A 16,129-nucleotide genomic window follows, 5' to 3' on the forward strand; every position below is an offset into this window, starting at 1 on the left:
CCCGATGTCTCCAGGTGTTGGAGGAGGAGACTATCGAGACAAGGCATGTTGTAGAGACTGAAGCAAGTTACAGCGATACGGATGGTCATCTGGACTGGAGGTTTCAAATATGTGAAATAATTGGTGAGGGGGAGGAGAAGATAGATATAGGAACTGTTATAGGAGCTGGAATGATTGAAGACACTGGTCCACAAGACAATCCATAGAAACAGTGTTGGAGAGGGAATAGGGAACAGGAAGATCCCAGGAAGCATTAACACCATCACGTGGGAGGCCTGCGTTCCCCTCTGTTGTCCTGATGCCCACCAAGACAGCACATGCCTGGATTGAAAATTGGGAACTCTTGATGCTGTCTCAGTACAAAACCAAACCTTAAAGTAAAGGTGGTGACTGAGCCTGGTGTGGGTCTGGACTGTACTCACCCTCCAGTACTATATTTATGTCATGTCTTATTAGCTGATGTTTGGAGCCCTCTCATTGCTCTCTGCTCCGTGCCCTGGAAAGATCTTACCTGGCGGCAGGATTTATTGAAGGCTACCAACCTCCCTGACCTTTGTCTCTCTGGCAAACCAACCATCTTCCCAACCAGCAGTTGGCAAGTCTATTGAGTCATGAACTCCCTGAGTACCTGTAGAACACAGAGAAATAGGCAGAATACGAAATTAGACTGATGCTGTGAGGGTTACACATGTAGAATGGCATTGAGCCCCACAGAGATCTGGAAAATCCCAGTCTCCAATCCTGGCCTGTGCTGCCTTATCTATCTGGAGTGAAGAATTCTGTTGGCTCAGGATCTGGAGTAGCTGCAAAAGTGAGAGGCGCTGACAGAAGCAGCAATTAGACCCACACAGTGAGGGATACCACATGGAGAGATACTGAGTCATATCACCAGAGTGCAGGATCAAACAATTGTGCAGGAAGAAAGGGTTTTGATTCATGTTGCAGTGGAATGTGCAACCTGTGAGCAGGCGGAATGACGGCCTAATGGCATTATTGTGAGATAATTAATCCAGAAACTCAGCAAATGTTCTCTGGACACAGGTTCAAATCCCACCATTTCAAATGTTGGGATGTGAATTAAATGTTTCAAAAAAGATTAGATTAAAAACCCATAAGTGAGTATTAAATAATTGCTGATGTTCAGAAATATCCATAGAGTGCATTCAAGTCTTAAGTGAAGTAATCTAAGATGGGTCTGGGATATCACAGTTATTACAGAACAACAGCTGAGGGAGGGACAGGACAGGCAGCTCAATGTTCCAAGGGACAGATGCTGAAGGAAGGACAGAAGGGGAGGTGAGAGAGGAGGAGAGCTGCTGGTTCTGATGGGGTGAAACATCACAGCAGGACTGAGAGAGGATATTCCTGCAGGATCGCCCAGTGAAGCTGTGTTCGTGGAATTAATTGCTGGAAAAGCGCAGCAGGTCAGGCAGCATCCAAGGAACAGGAGAATCGACGTTTCGGGCATAAGCCCTTCTTCAGAAATCCTGAACCTTGGATGCTGCCTGACCTGCTGCACTTTTCCAGCAACAAATTTGCAGCTCTGATCTCCAGCATCTACAGTCCTTACATTCTCTTCATGGAATTAATCAACAACAATGGGTCTTCCCTTTCCTCTGATTGTTCTACAGACCCCAATAGCCCCGCCCTCCTGCAACTTGACCTTCTCAAGATGGCGGCCCTCAGACCCGTGCTCCCTCTTCCCTCAAACAAATGGCGGCCGTGATCCTGGGCCGTTTCCCTGATCAGAGACCGCCACATCCTGACCCGGGCCTGAAGGGTCTTTTTCGGGGTTTTTAACCTTTACTTGGGACTTGTGAATTCTCTCCGCTCCTTTCTCCCAGCGAGGCTCCCACACACCGGCTCTGAGCTCCGCTCTTTGAAGCCGATCGCAGCCGCTGCCGGAGAAAGTAGCTCCATGTCTCTCTGTCCTGGTCAATGTGACACTGCGCATGCTCCACATAGAAAGCAAACTACGCGTGCGTCTGAAGTTATCATTGAGTTTACAGAGAATATTCATACCTGCACAGAATCATGGGGGAAATATTATTCATTAATAATTGCTCTGTCGAGTTATAGTCATGGCGCTATCTAGTATGTAAATAGACTGGTCGCTTCAATTTAACCATACCGGCCAGGTATGTAAATTACCAATTGTTCTGGGAGTTTGAAAAGAGGTTTCTTACTCGAGTTGTGCAAATATGTACGTTATCAGATTTGCATCTCAACTATTTGTTAAAATTTCACATAGATTTTTGAGAGAGGTTTAATGCTCCACTATGTTAATGAGAATTATCAATCCTGCAAAACAGTTTGCTTTCTGACCAATCTTCAAGCGTTTACTCCCCGAGAATGCTTTGGCCCCGATCCTCACTCACTTTTGGTTGGAGGACCGGCCGCTGCTCGGTCATCAGTTCCGCCCCTTCCTCCCAATTGCAGAGTTGATTCAGGCGTGACTCAGCAGGCTAAGCACAAGAAACAATAAGGAACAAGGGAAGTTAGAGTCGATGCCTTGTGATGCAGTGAAAATATCCCGAATCTTGGATCGAGAGGCTTGAGTTCAATTCACAGCTAGTGCAGGTGTGTGTAATAACTACTTTGAACAGGTTCATTAGGAAAAACAAGGGAAGTCAGGAACAGAGGAAAAAAATATAGAAAATAAATACAATGTGGTGGGGCTCTCAATGCTCAGAAGATTTCAGTCTTTACCAAATGTTTCAGGGCCCCATTGGGTCCCAATACAGACTGTTGCACTCCTCCTCGTGCACAGCCAGATACCACGATTGTGGGGCAAAGTGTTGTGGTGGGATATGGAGATGCTTTTGTAGAATTTCCTCAGTTTTGGAGGTGAAAATAGGTGAGAAGGTGTAGGGTTTTGTACAGAGTTACCTATTCCGCTCCTGTTGCAGCATCATATTATTGAACTGACTATACCTCGTACATTCTTGGCAGAGATCGCTGACATTTTGTAAGCCCACAATACAAGATCCATCACTCTGTTTAAGACAGCAGAAATCTCTTGTAGCACTATAGTCATAGAACAATACAGGGCAGAACAGGCCCTTCGGTCCTTGATGTTGCGCCGACCTGTGAATCATTCTCAGCTCGTCCCCCTACACTATCCCAAAATCACCCATGTGCTTAAGTAAAGGATTGTTTAAATTTCACTCATGTGGCTGAGTTAGCCACATTAGCAGGTAGTGCATTCCATACCCTAACCACTCTGAGTAAAGACCCTGCCTCTGACGTGTTTAAATCTATCACCCCTCAATTTGTAGTTGTACATACATGCTAGCGTCATCATCCTAGGAAAAAGACTTTCACTGTATACCCTATCTAATCCTCTGATCATCTTGTATGTCTCTATCAAATCCCCTCTTAGTCACTTCTTGCCAATGAGAACAGGTTCAAGTCTCTCAACCTTTCCTCATAAGACCTTCCATCCAGACCAGGCAACATCCTGGTAAATCTCCTCTGCACTTTTTCAAATGCTTTCACATCCTTCCCGTATTATGGGCACCAGAACTGCACACAATATTCCAAGTATGGCCACACCAGCATTTTGTTCAGTTGCAGCATGATATTGCAGCTCCAGAACACAATCCCTCTACGAATGAAACCTAACACACCGTATACTGCCTTAACAGTACTATCCACCTGGGTGGCAACTTTCAGGCATCTATGTTCATGGACTCCACCATCTCTCTGCACACCCACACTACCAAGAATCTTTCCATTAATCCAGTACTCTGCCTTCCTGTTATTCTTCTCAACGGCATCACCTCACATTTAGCTGCATTTAACTCCATTTGCCACCTCTCAGCATAATTCTGCAGTTTATCCAAGTTCCCCTGCAATTTGTAACATTCTTCCATACTGTCCACTCCATGGAATTTAGTGTCGTTTGCAAGTTTACTGATCCAGCCACCCATGCCTGCATCTACGTCATTTATAAAAATAACAAACAGCAGTGGTGCCAAAACAGATCCTTGTGGCACACCATTACTAACCTGAGTCCAGGCTGAATATTTTCCATCAGCCACCACTCGCTGCCTTCTTTCAGAAAGCCAGTTTCGAATCCAAACTGCTAAATTACTCTCCATTTCATGTCTCTGCATTTTCTGCAACAGCCTACCATGTGGAACCCTATCAAAGGCTTTACTGAAGTCCATGTATATCATGTCAACTGCCCTACCCTCATCTACATGCTTGGTCACCTTCTCAAAAAACTCAGATTTGTGAGACATGACCTGCCCTTGACGAAACCATGTTGACTATCTGAAATCAAATTGTTGTTTGCTCATTGATTATAAATCTTATCTCTTATAATCCTTTTCAAAACCTTTCCTACAACAGAAGTAAGGCTCACTGGTCTATAATTACCTGGATCATCTCCATTGCCCTTCTTGATCAAGGGAACAACATTTGCAATCCTTCAGTCCTCTAGTACCAAACTTGTAGAGAATGACGACTCAAATATCAAAGCCAAAGTCTCTGATCTCCTCCCTAGCTTCCCAGAGAATCCTCGGATAAATCCCATCCAGCCCAGGGGACTTGTCTACTTTCCGGAATTGATAACACATGTTTGTAACTAACCTCAATCCTTTCTATTCTAATATGTTGTACCTCATTCTTCTGTTCTACAATAGTCTCCTTTTCCTGAGTGAAAACTAATGAGAAATGTTCATTTAGCACCTCTCCGATCTCCACAGGGTCCACACTGAACTTCCCACTTCTGTCTTTGACTGGCCATATTCCTAACCTGTGCTTTTGTTCCTCACATACCTATAGAAAGCTTTAGGGTTCTCCTTTATTCTATTCACTAAAGACTGCTCTTGTCCTCTCTTTGCTCTTAACTCTTTCTTTAAATCCTTCCTATCGGATATGTAATTCTCCATTGCCTCATCTGTACCATCTTGCCTCGTCAACACACAAGCCTCCTTCTTCTTCTTAACAAGAGATGCAATTTCCACAGTAAACCACGATTCCCTTACCTTATCACTTCCTTCCTGCCTGACAGGGCCGTACCTATCAAGGACACGCAATATCTGTTCCTTAAACCAGCTCCACATTTTAATAGTCTACACTCCCTGCCTTTTGCTACCCCATTCTATGCATCCTAATTCTTGCTGAATCGCATTATATTTGCCCCGCCCCATCGATAAGGTGGAGGTTAATTAGGTTGTTTCCAGGGTTAAGGGGATTGGCTTAACAGTAGATTGGTAATATATTCATTGGAATTCAGAAGAATGGAAAAATATAAATTAATGAATGGAATGGATAAAATAGAAGTAGAGAGGATGTTTCCACTGGCAGGTGAAGCGAGGACAAGAGGGAATCATCTCAAGATTAGAGGCAGCAAATTTAAGACTGAACTGAGAAGGAACTTCTTGACCTCTATGGAATTCATTGCCCAGGGAAGTAATTGATGCTAGTTCAGTAAACGTTTATAAAGCTAAGGTAGGTTTTTTAAAAAAAGAAATAATTAATTAAGGAATACAGTGAGAACGTGAGTAAGTGGTTCTGCATCCACGAAATGATCAGCCATGGTCACATTGAATGGTAGAGCAGGCTCAAAGGGCAGGACGGCCTTCTCCTGTTCCTAGTTCTTATGTTACGCATTCCTCCCTCACTGGACTTGGAAGTGCTGGTTCTGGATTAGTGGTGCTGGAAGAACACAGTAGTTCAGGCAGCATCTGAGGAGCAGTAAAATTGGCGTTTCGGGCAAAAGCCCTCCATCAGGAATAAAGGCAGAGAGCCTGAAGTATGGAGAGATAAGCTAGAAGTGGATGGGGAGAAAGTAGCATAGAGTACAATAGGTGAGTGGGGGAGGGAATGAAGGTGATAGGTCAGGGAGGAGGGTGGAGTTGATAGGAGGAAAAGAAGATAGGCATGTAGGACAAGGCAAGGGGACAGTGCTGAGCCAGAATTTTGGAACTAGGGTGAGGTGGGGGAATGGGGAAATGAGGAAACTGTTGAAGTCCACATTGATGCCCTGGGGTTGAAATGTGGATTTCAACAGTTTCCTCATTTCCACTTCCCACACCTCACCCTAGTTACAAACTTCCAGCTCAGCAGTGTCCCCTTGACTTGTCCTACCTGCCTATCTTCTTTCCCACCTATTAACTCCGCCCTCCCCCAACTTATCACCTTCATCCCCTCCCCCACTCACCTATTGTACTCTATGCTACTTTCTTCCCACCCCCACCCTCCTCGAGCTTATCTCTCCACGCTTCAGGCTCTCTGCCTTTATTCCTAAAGAAGGACTTTTGCCTGAAACGTTGATTTTACTGCTCCTCAGATGCTGCCTGAACTGCTGTGCTCTTCCATCACCACTAATCCAGAATCTATTTTCCAGCATCTGCAGTCATTGTTTTTACCTTGGAGGTGCTGGTGTTGGATTAGGATGGACAAAATTCAAATTCACAGTACACTAGGCTATCGTCTAATGGGATTATTTGGAAGTACGAGCTTTGCTGCTTCTTCATCAGGTGGTTGTGTGATTTTTAACTTTGTCCCTCACTCTTGAAACTGATAAACAGCAACAAAGGCCACGAAGCAGTGCGCATGCTCTAGCCAACAATCGGGCCCGGGTGGGAGGAGGTTGAGCAATTCATCAACTTCACCAACACATTCCACCCTGACCTTAAATTTACCTGGACCATCTCTGACACCTCCCTCCCCTTTCTGGACCTCCCCATCTCCATTAATGAACACCGACTTGACACTGACATTTTTTACAAACCCACCGGCTCCCACAGCTACCTGGATTATACCTCTTCCCACCCTACCTCTTGCAAAAATGCCATCCCGTATTCCCGATTCCTCCACCTCCGCCGTATCTGATCCCAGGAGGACCAGTTCCACCACAGAACACACCAGATGGCCTCCTTCTTTAGAGACCGCAATTTCCCTTCCCCAACTTCCCTAGTTCCAAACTTCCAGCTCAGCACTGTCCCCTTGACTTGTCCTACCTGCCTATCTCCTTTTCCACCTGTCCACTCCACCCTCTCCTCCCTGACCTATCACCTTCATCCCCTCCCCCACTCACCCATTGTACTCTATGCTACTTTCTCCCCACCCCAACCCTCCTCTAGCTTATCTCTCCACGCTTCAGGCGCTTTTGCCTGAAACGTCGATTTCGCTGCTCCTTGGATGCTGCCTGAACTGCTGTGCTCTTCCAGCACCACTAATCCAGAATCTGGTTTCCAGCATCTGCAGTCATTGTTTTGACCCCGGGTTAATAATGTCAGTGGTGGACCAATGGAAAGGCAGAGGAGGAGCTGGAGGACCTGGTGGGGCAGTTGGTCCTCCAGTCAATCAGTGAATGAGGGGCGGGACTTGACTATACCACGTGATCATCCTCCGCGGTCGGCGCGGATGTTGGGGATGGATGTGCGGAGAGCTGTCGGTAAGGAAAGAAATAAACAGCCGGAAGTGGGAGGGAAATGGTGTTGGTATGGTCTGAGAGGTTTTGCAAACATTTGGTGCACATCCGAAAATACAAATTTGAAACTTACAGTCTCATTTTTGAAGCAAACGGGAAAATGCCTCGTTGAGTAATCGGCCCGAGTGAGCGCCGCCATCTTTATTCGGGGCAATGATTCACTGGACACGTGGGCGGCCGCCAGCTTTGTAGGGGGCAAAGTTCAGAGGGATGTATGTACAGCCTTCCCTGGTGAAAAGAGTCATAGGGCAGGATTTACACAGAGCACATTCAAACCCAGAGAAATGGACTTTTTTCTGGATTTGATTCGTCATTCATTTAAATTATTTAGATGTGAATAGAGGCCGTATAGTTAGTAAGTTTGCAGGTGACACCAAAATTGGAGGTATTGTGGACAATGAAGAAAGTTATCTCAGAGAACAGTGGGATATTGATCAGATGGGCCAATGGGCTGAGGAGTGGCAGATAGGATTTAATTTAAATAGATTAGGTTAGGATATCTGGTTGCCATAGGTTGGACCGAAGAAGTCTGTTTCTGTGCTAGACATCTTTGACTGTGGGATCATAAAAGTGAATTCTGCTCTGGTTCACCTCTGGGTTCTCTGATGTCCACTTGTTCATTATCTAGCTTCCTCAGTCTCTCATGGGTGTATTTTTGCTCTGTATAATATTTTACAATTACTTTCACAGCTGTTTTGTAAATGAATTGAGAAATGTAGAGCTGGAAAAACACAGCAGGCCAGGCAGCATCCGAGGAAAAGGAGAATTGAAGTTTCAGGCATAAGCCCTTCTTCAGGAATGTAAATGAATTGTCCACTGCTGCCTGGCTCCTGACCATGTGCTGTTCCATGATCAGGTTATTTTTTCCACAATATCTTTGACAGTCAAGAATTCTTTTTTCCAATAAGCGAGTGCATTTTCCTTCAATTTCTGACAGTCAAATTCTGCACAATTTTCATTCCCTGTAATTCATATTGCACTCCCTGAAACATGAACTGTGTATTTCTCCTTCCACAGAAACCAGTGATCAATGCCAAAGCTTTGTGGCCTGTGGAGAGGGTGATGTTTGACTGCCTTGTACTGCTGCAGTTTGTCTGGTGAAGGTGGTTGGGTAAGAGACATTACAGATTATTCACTCAGTGATATTGAAGAGTAGAAGATATCTGTACAAATCATCATGGTTTTAATTTCACAAAAATATTATTGAGAACTTTTGACATAAGGCTACAGATGGAGAATATTGTGTCCAGTGACCACAACCATTGCCAAATAAGCTGTTTTTCAAGAATGCCTTAAAGGAAGAAAGTAGATCTTAGAGAGTTAGAGTGGGGATTCCAGACCATGTTCCCTTGGAGTCTGTAGAAACAGTCACACAGGTGTACTCAAAAATAAACACATCATTGAGAGTCTGAACTAAAATGAGATATTATTGAGATATGAAAGGGTGTGTGGTGCAGGGAGATAGGAATGATTACAGCCAGGAATTAATTCAAAGGTGCAAAAGTATATTGTTGTTGCTTATAAATGGAAGTCTTTTGATTGATCAGCAAGTTTTGGTACAAGTGAGCACTTTGGCAGTAGAGTTTTCAATATTCTTGAGATTATCAGGAGGGTGAATGTGGGATGTTGGCCAGGAGTGGGTTTAGATAATGAAATCTAGAGTCAACAAAAGGAATGAATGAGAGTTTCAGCAAATGAGCTGAGACTGTGGTGAGGTCAGGTGATATCACTGAAGTCGAAATAGTGGACTTGGAGGGGGTCTGGCCTGTCATCCTCACCTCATTCAGCTGTTTGTCAGTTTGTGAATCAAGTCTGTAACAAGCTCAGGAACTGAGTGGTCCTGGCAGAACCCAAACTGGGCATCGCTGAACAGGTTATTGCTGAGCAGTTGCTTGACAGCACTGTTGATGACACCTTCCATCACTTCACTGCTGAGCGAGTGTGGACTGATGGAGGGGAATTGGCTGAGTTGGATCTGCCCTGTGTTTTTGTGTTGGAACATCCCTGAGCAATGTTCCACAAAGTCAGTAGGTGCCAGTGCTGGGAGCAGTACTTGCCTTGGTGGGCAGCAGGTTCTGGAGCACAGCCAACAGTATTATTGCCAGAATATTGGCAGGGCCCATAGCCTTTACACTACTTATCCATTTCTTGATCTGATTTGACATGAGTTTTAAACCAAGTCGATTCATATCTGTGATGTCAGGGACCAATGGAGAAGGCTCATCCACTTGGCACTGGCTGAAAATTGCTGCAAATGCTATCCTCTTATCTGTTGCATGGATGTGTGAGACCCCTCCATCAGTAAAGGTGGGGATATCTGTGATGCTGTAATTGTTCATCATCATTCCTGACTAGGTGTGGCAGAGCTAATCCATTGTTTATGGGATCACTTAGTTCTATCTGGTGTTGCTTGTGCTGTTTAGCATGCAGGTTTGGTAGCTGCACCAGGTTGGCACCTCATTTTTAGATATGCCTGGTACTGCTGGCATGCCCTCCTGCATTCACTATTGAACTAGGGTTGATTCCCCTGGCTTGATGTTAATGGTTGTGGGGGGAATATCAGGCCATGAGATTTCAGATTGGGCTGGAGTACAGTTCTGCTGCTGTCGTTGGCCCACAGTGAGGCGGAAGTTGCAGGGTCAAGAGGGCTGATTTTGTGTTTGTATTTGCTTGTGCATTGGTAGATGTAATGTGGTCGATCCAGTTTCAATCCTTTTAGATTAGATTACTTACAGTGTGGAAACAGGCCCTTCGGCCCAACAAGTCCACACTGACCCGCCGAAGCGCAACCCACCCAGACCCATTCGCCTACATTTACCCCTTCACCTAAACCTCCGGACAAGTTAGCATGGCCAATTCACCTACCCTGCACATTTTTGGACTGTGGGAGGAAACCGGAGCACCCGGAGGAAACCCGCGCAGACATGGGGAGAATGTGCAAACTCCACACAGTCAGTCGCCTGAGGCAGGAATTGAACCCGGGTCTCTGGCACTATGAGGCAGCAGTGCTAGCCACTGTGCCGTCCTTTGTTGAGACTATGCAGTGATTAATACAATGAGTGATTTGATGGCCCACTGTTGGGTTTTTTTCCCTCAAGGACATTGTCAATGGCAGAAAAAACATCCCCAATGTTTCCATGCCAAACAGTAGATTCTTCATTCCAGTTATTCTTTTCTTGATTTCAGACCCTCTCCCAATTTGGGATTCAAACCTGAACTTCAGTTGTATATTTTAATATTCTTGATAAATGATAAATACAACAGGTTTGTTCACTTAGTTTTAGAATCACTATCACATGTTTTGTTTTTTTTATCTCGAAAACAATATCCGTTATCCTGTCTCCTCCATCCTCCCCTCCAACAACAAGAGTGAGGAGCACATGGAGTTTCTCTGTTAATAATATTGAGATAATCCGATCAGCTGCCTCTGTTTCTTTCCTGCCTCTCCACTCGCCCACCGAGCCAAACTGCCTCACAAGAGTGCTCCTCATTTTAGTCCTAAACTTGCATTTCCTAGAGTCCCTTGTCAAGCCTTATTGGAGGTCATCTTGACCATTTACCCTAGTGTAGCTAAATCATGGACATTCCAAATCTCTCTCTCATCCTCCTGCTTGTCACTGCACCCCACCACCCCCCCACCCCTTGCCAATTCACAGATATTGTCCCATGATCTATCTGTCTTTTCTGGTTATGTCCTTCTCTCCCATTCTGCTAAAAACTAATATTTGACCTCGCCGCCATTGGAAAATCCTGCTCCATCTCCACACTCCCTTTTCTTTCTGAATTCCTTGTAGTTGGTGTCCCTCAAGGATCTATCCTTGCTCCCTCCTGTTTCTCACCTACATACTGCCAGGAGGTAACATCGCCCAAAAGCACTGTGTTAGGTTTTTGACATGTACACTGACAATGTCCTGCTCTCCCTCCCCATCATCCGTCTCCATTACTCCACTATTACTTAATTATCAAACTGCTTACCACGCTTCAATTAGCTGCAATTCACTCCAATGAAACACTGCAATTGTTACCCATTGCCTTCAGTTGCTATTCCAAATTCCTTTCCCTTACTGCTGTGTCCCTCCCTCTCACTGGGAAGTGTCTGAGGCAGAACTACACTCTTCACAATATTGCTCTCATATCTGAGCCCACGGTGACCTCCTGATCAGACATCTACACAATCACAAACACCACGAATTCCAATCTCTAAAACGTTGCTTGTCTCCTTCTCACCCCAGCTCCATTGCTACTGAAACTCTAACCTGTGTCGGTGTTGCCTTTAACTTGACAAATCTGAAACAGAATCCTTGATTCCACGACTGACCCAGAATCTGGTTCAAGACTCACCCGTGATGAGACACATCCTCTCCATATTTACCCTGTCAAACCTCGACAGAATCCTGAATCCTGTATCTCCTCTCATTCTTCCAAAGTCCAGTGAGTAGATTCCCAACTTATTCAGCCTTTGCTTACAGGATAATCCCTTCAAAACAGGGATCATCCCAAAGGATCTTCTCTGAAATGCCTCCAATAAACTACTCTATTTCGTTAACTAAAGCGACCAAATCTGATCACGTTACTCCAGTTGTGTTCTCACTCGCCATTTGTTTAGTTGCCCTAAGGTATATATTCAAAACTCTTATATTGCAAACTCCTTGAAATAAGGGACAGCATTCCATTCCCCTTCCTGATTCCATGTTGTAACTGTGTGCTAGCTTTCTGTGTTTCCTGCTCATTTTCCACCAGTCCCTTTGTGGTGCAGCTTTCTACAGTTTATCCCAAGTTATACTCTATTTGCCAACTTGTTGCCCACATTTCCTGTGAATATCTCTCTGTAAACTGTTTATAATCCTCTTGGAACTTTCCTGTTATGCCTTTTCTAGGAGATTTCCCCCCTCATTATTCAAAACATTTACTGGGAGCACTGGGCAGTGGGAAGCATGCTCAGTTGCTGTCTTTCAGGGATACTCTGTTTAATGACTGGGAGGAGCTTGCTGCCCTTTGGTCAGAATGGAGACCACTTGCCAATCAAGCTGCATGAGCCTTTCACACCCCATGTCTTATTGAGGAGGCACAGCGGCAGAATGGAAGGAAAGAAAAGGAAGCAAATCCTGCTCTCCATATCTCACTGAATCTTGGGACATTCTGTCCCATGTTCAGTCACATGAAGTCCCAAAGTGGAAACTCCGAGAAACCCACACAGATTTGCCCCTGAATTGCCTGCTGACCTCCACCAGGGGTAATGTGTACAGTCAGGACGGCACGGTGGCACAGTGGTTAGCACTGCTGCCTCACAGCGCCAGAGACTCAGGTACAATTCCCGCCTCAGGCGACTGACTGTGTGGAGTTTGCACATTCTCCCCGTGTCTGCGTGGGTTTCCTCTGGGTGCTCCGGTTTCCTCCCACAGTCCAAAGATGTGCAGGTCAGGTGAATTGGCCATGCTAAATTGCCCACAGTGTTAGGTAAGGGGTAAATGTAGGGGAATGGGTGGGTTGCACGTCAGTGGGGACTTGTTGGGCCGAAGGGCCTGTTTCCACACTGTAAGTAATCTAATCTAATCATCCTGGGCCAGGAGGAGGGGATTGTATGAGTTTCAGGCTTGAACTGACAGTGACGGATTTTATAAACTTGTATTACAGGCAGATATTCAGATGGTAATCTCAGTCATTGTAACGCCAAACTCTGACAGAATTACTCAATACATCATGACCTGGATATTCATATTGTGTGAGAGTATTGTGTTCCAGATCAATGCCATTTGCTGCATTGAAGTTCTCCTTTGAATCAAACCATCCTCTCAATAGATCTTCCCAAATCTTCAACATGTGTCCTGTAATCCTTGTATAATGAGCTGACGGGTGTAAAGTTTATTATTATAATATGTAACTTTTGTAAACCGCTTTGTCACAGCTCCCCACAATTTTCTTTGCTACAAGAAGAATACTCTCAGTTTTTCCAAACCCCTGATTCCACAATGTCTGTTTGCTATCTATAAGGTACACATCAGGATTGTGTTGGAACATTCTCCACTTGCCAGCATCAGTGCAACCTGTCCCCCCTCCACCAACAATATTAAAGAAATTGGACATCCTCCAGGGTAAAGCACTGTACCTGAGTGGTTTCCCATCCACCACCTTCAGCATTCTCTCTCCCCACCCCCGAGGCACAGTCGCATCACTGTGTGAAAGATCAAGTCAGCATTGTCCTCCCAGACCATAGGACTACTCTCTCGTTAGAGAGAGATGTCGGTGGTGGTTAACCTGAATATTACCACAGCGCAGGCAAGGGGATAGGTTGAAAAGGAGAGTCCATTAATTGTGGATAGTTATTCTTGATGTGTATTCGCAGCACACATGTCACATGAGTAATTAATGTTACAAAAGCCCCACAAATTCTGCAACTAAAATCCCTCATTCCTTGAACCATCCTAGTAAATCTCCTGTGCCCCCTCTCAGGGACCCTGCCATCCTTCCCAATATGTGGGCGATCTCTGGTACGCACAGACCCAGCTGCTCTGTGTTCCTGTGGGTGATATCATAGAGCAACAGTTGCACTAAACCTCACTGTCTGGAAGTGAGTGAGAGACAGAAGTCCCGATGGCATTTCAGATATATTTAGGAACACACTTGCAATGCCAAGGCAGACAGGTCTATGGGCTCAGTGCGGGTAAATGGGATTAAAATAGTTAGCTGGGAGATTTCTTTACAGCGTAAACCCAATGGACCACAACACCTTTTTCTGTCATGTAGACCACAGATGCATAATATAGGAAGATGACAAGCCACAATAGAAACCAGGTCAGAGAAGGTGATATTAGAATACGTGATTGATTGATGTTTTTTTTGGAGGAAAATGTGACAGAGGTTAAGCGGGACATTATGGAGCTCAGGGTTCAGGAATCTGAAATAAAAATGGGTTATCCTGAAGGCTGGAATTAAAGAAAGGCACATCACAGAGATTTGTGAGGGTGGACAAGATTAGAGATAGGGAGGGTGTTGAGACTGGAGGAGATTAGAGATTGGAGGATGTTGCATAGATTGAGATGTTTTTGATACCAGAGATAGTGGTAGTTCTGAGGCTAGAGAGGAATTATAGAGATAAGGATGAGTTGTTAGCTTTCCCAACACTACCTCTTTACTGATAATGATTGTTTCTCTGTCCTCATCTGCCATTGCCTCCATAGACCTGCGACAATGAGAGTACACAGACAGTATGTTCCCATTAAGGCCAAGGCTGGGAGGCGTCGAGAATGCTGCATGACCTGCGAAATTGAGGCTCTGGTCAAGAAAATGAAGGGAGGATATGGCAGGTACATTGCACTGGGTTTGAGTGAGTCCCTAGGGGACTATAAGGGCAGTAGGAGTATACTCGCAGGAAACCAGGAGGCAGAAAAGGGGACATGAGATAGCGTTGGGAAATAGGTTTAAGGAGAATCCAAAGAGTTTCTACAAATACACTAAAGACAAAAGAATAACTAGGCAGAGAATAGCGACGCTCAAAGATCAACAAGACTGTCTATGGAACAGCAGGAGGTGGGAGAGATTCTGTAAATCTTTCATGTCAGATTTTACTGAAAGGGGATATGAAAGTTAGAGAAGTTGGAGAAATAAATAGTGATAACTTAGCAAGTGTACAAATTACAGAGGAGTAGGTACTGGATGACTTAAAATGCATAAAGGTGGATAAATCCCTGGAATCTGATCAGATGTATCCCAGAACTTTGTGGGTAATTAGAGAAGATTTTGCTGGGCCCCTCGCTGCGATATTTGTATCATCGATCGCCACAGGTGAGGTGCTGGAAGATGGGTGCCATTATTTGAGAAAGGTGGTAAGGAAAAGACAGGGAACTATAAACAGGTGAGCCTGAAGTCAGTGGCAGAGAAGTTGTTGGAAGGGATTCTCAGGGACAGGATTTACAAGTCATTGGAAAAGCAAGAAATTATTAGGGAGAGTCAGCATGGCTTTGTGCATTGAAATCAGTAACTTGACTTTAGAAAGACACAAAGTTTCACATAACACACTAGTTAGCAGGTTCAGTACCATAGAATTCTGGTGGAACTAGCTGTTTGGGTACAGAATTGGCTGGAAGGTCAAAGAATTATAGATGGACAGCACAGAAACAGAGACCCGTCCGTCCAACCAGTACATGCTGAACAGATATCACAATGCAATCTAGTCCCACCTGTCAGCACCTGGCCCATATCCTTCCTATTCATTTACACATGAAGATACCTATTAAATGTTGCAATCGTAACCCACTTCCTCTGGCAGCTCATTCCATACACGTACCACCCTCTGTGTGAAAACGTTGCCTCTCAAGTCTCTTTAAATTCTTCCCCCTCATACTATAAACCTATGCCCTCTAGTGCTGGGATCCCCCACGCCAGGGAAAAGACGTTGTCTATTTATCCTATCCATCCATCTCAGGTTTTTATAGACATTGATAAGATCACCTCTCAGCCTCCGACGCTGAGGGGAAAACAGCCCCAATCTATTCAACCTCTATTCAACCCCCAGCCTAGCTCAAATCCTCCAACCCTGGCAACATTCTTGTAGATCTTTTCTGAACCCTTTCAAGTTTTACAACATCTTTCCAATAGGAGGGAGACCAGACTTGTTCGCAACATTCCAAAAGTGGCCTAACCAATGTCCTGTACAGCCACAACATGACCTCACAACTCCTGTAC

The 16,129-nt window shown here is 44.9% G+C and overlaps 2 long non-coding RNA genes across 3 annotated transcripts in view; one reads left to right on the forward strand and one right to left on the reverse strand.

Annotated features, from left to right (window-relative positions):
- Nucleotides 1-7,608, reverse strand: part of LOC140485774 (uncharacterized) — a 75,497-nt gene extending 67,889 nt beyond the window's left edge. Inside the window, exons 1-3 of the long non-coding RNA XR_011962438.1 lie at nt 7,521-7,608; nt 2,379-2,465; nt 512-628 (exon numbers count right to left, since the gene is read on the reverse strand). This is a non-coding gene — a long non-coding RNA (uncharacterized lncRNA). The remainder of the gene's footprint in view (nt 1-511; nt 629-2,378; nt 2,466-7,520) is intronic.
- The window catches only part of LOC140485775 (uncharacterized), a 42,701-nt gene continuing 33,941 nt past the window's right edge, over nt 7,370-16,129 (forward strand). For both annotated transcript variants that reach the window (XR_011962440.1, XR_011962439.1), the window contains exons 1-3: nt 7,370-7,411; nt 8,465-8,558; nt 14,626-14,751. This is a non-coding gene — a long non-coding RNA (uncharacterized lncRNA). The remainder of the gene's footprint in view (nt 7,412-8,464; nt 8,559-14,625; nt 14,752-16,129) is intronic.

Source organism: Chiloscyllium punctatum, chromosome 14 (assembly GCF_047496795.1).
Source record: "Chiloscyllium punctatum isolate Juve2018m chromosome 14, sChiPun1.3, whole genome shotgun sequence".
In the NCBI taxonomy this organism is placed as follows: Eukaryota; Metazoa; Chordata; class Chondrichthyes; order Orectolobiformes; family Hemiscylliidae; genus Chiloscyllium; species Chiloscyllium punctatum.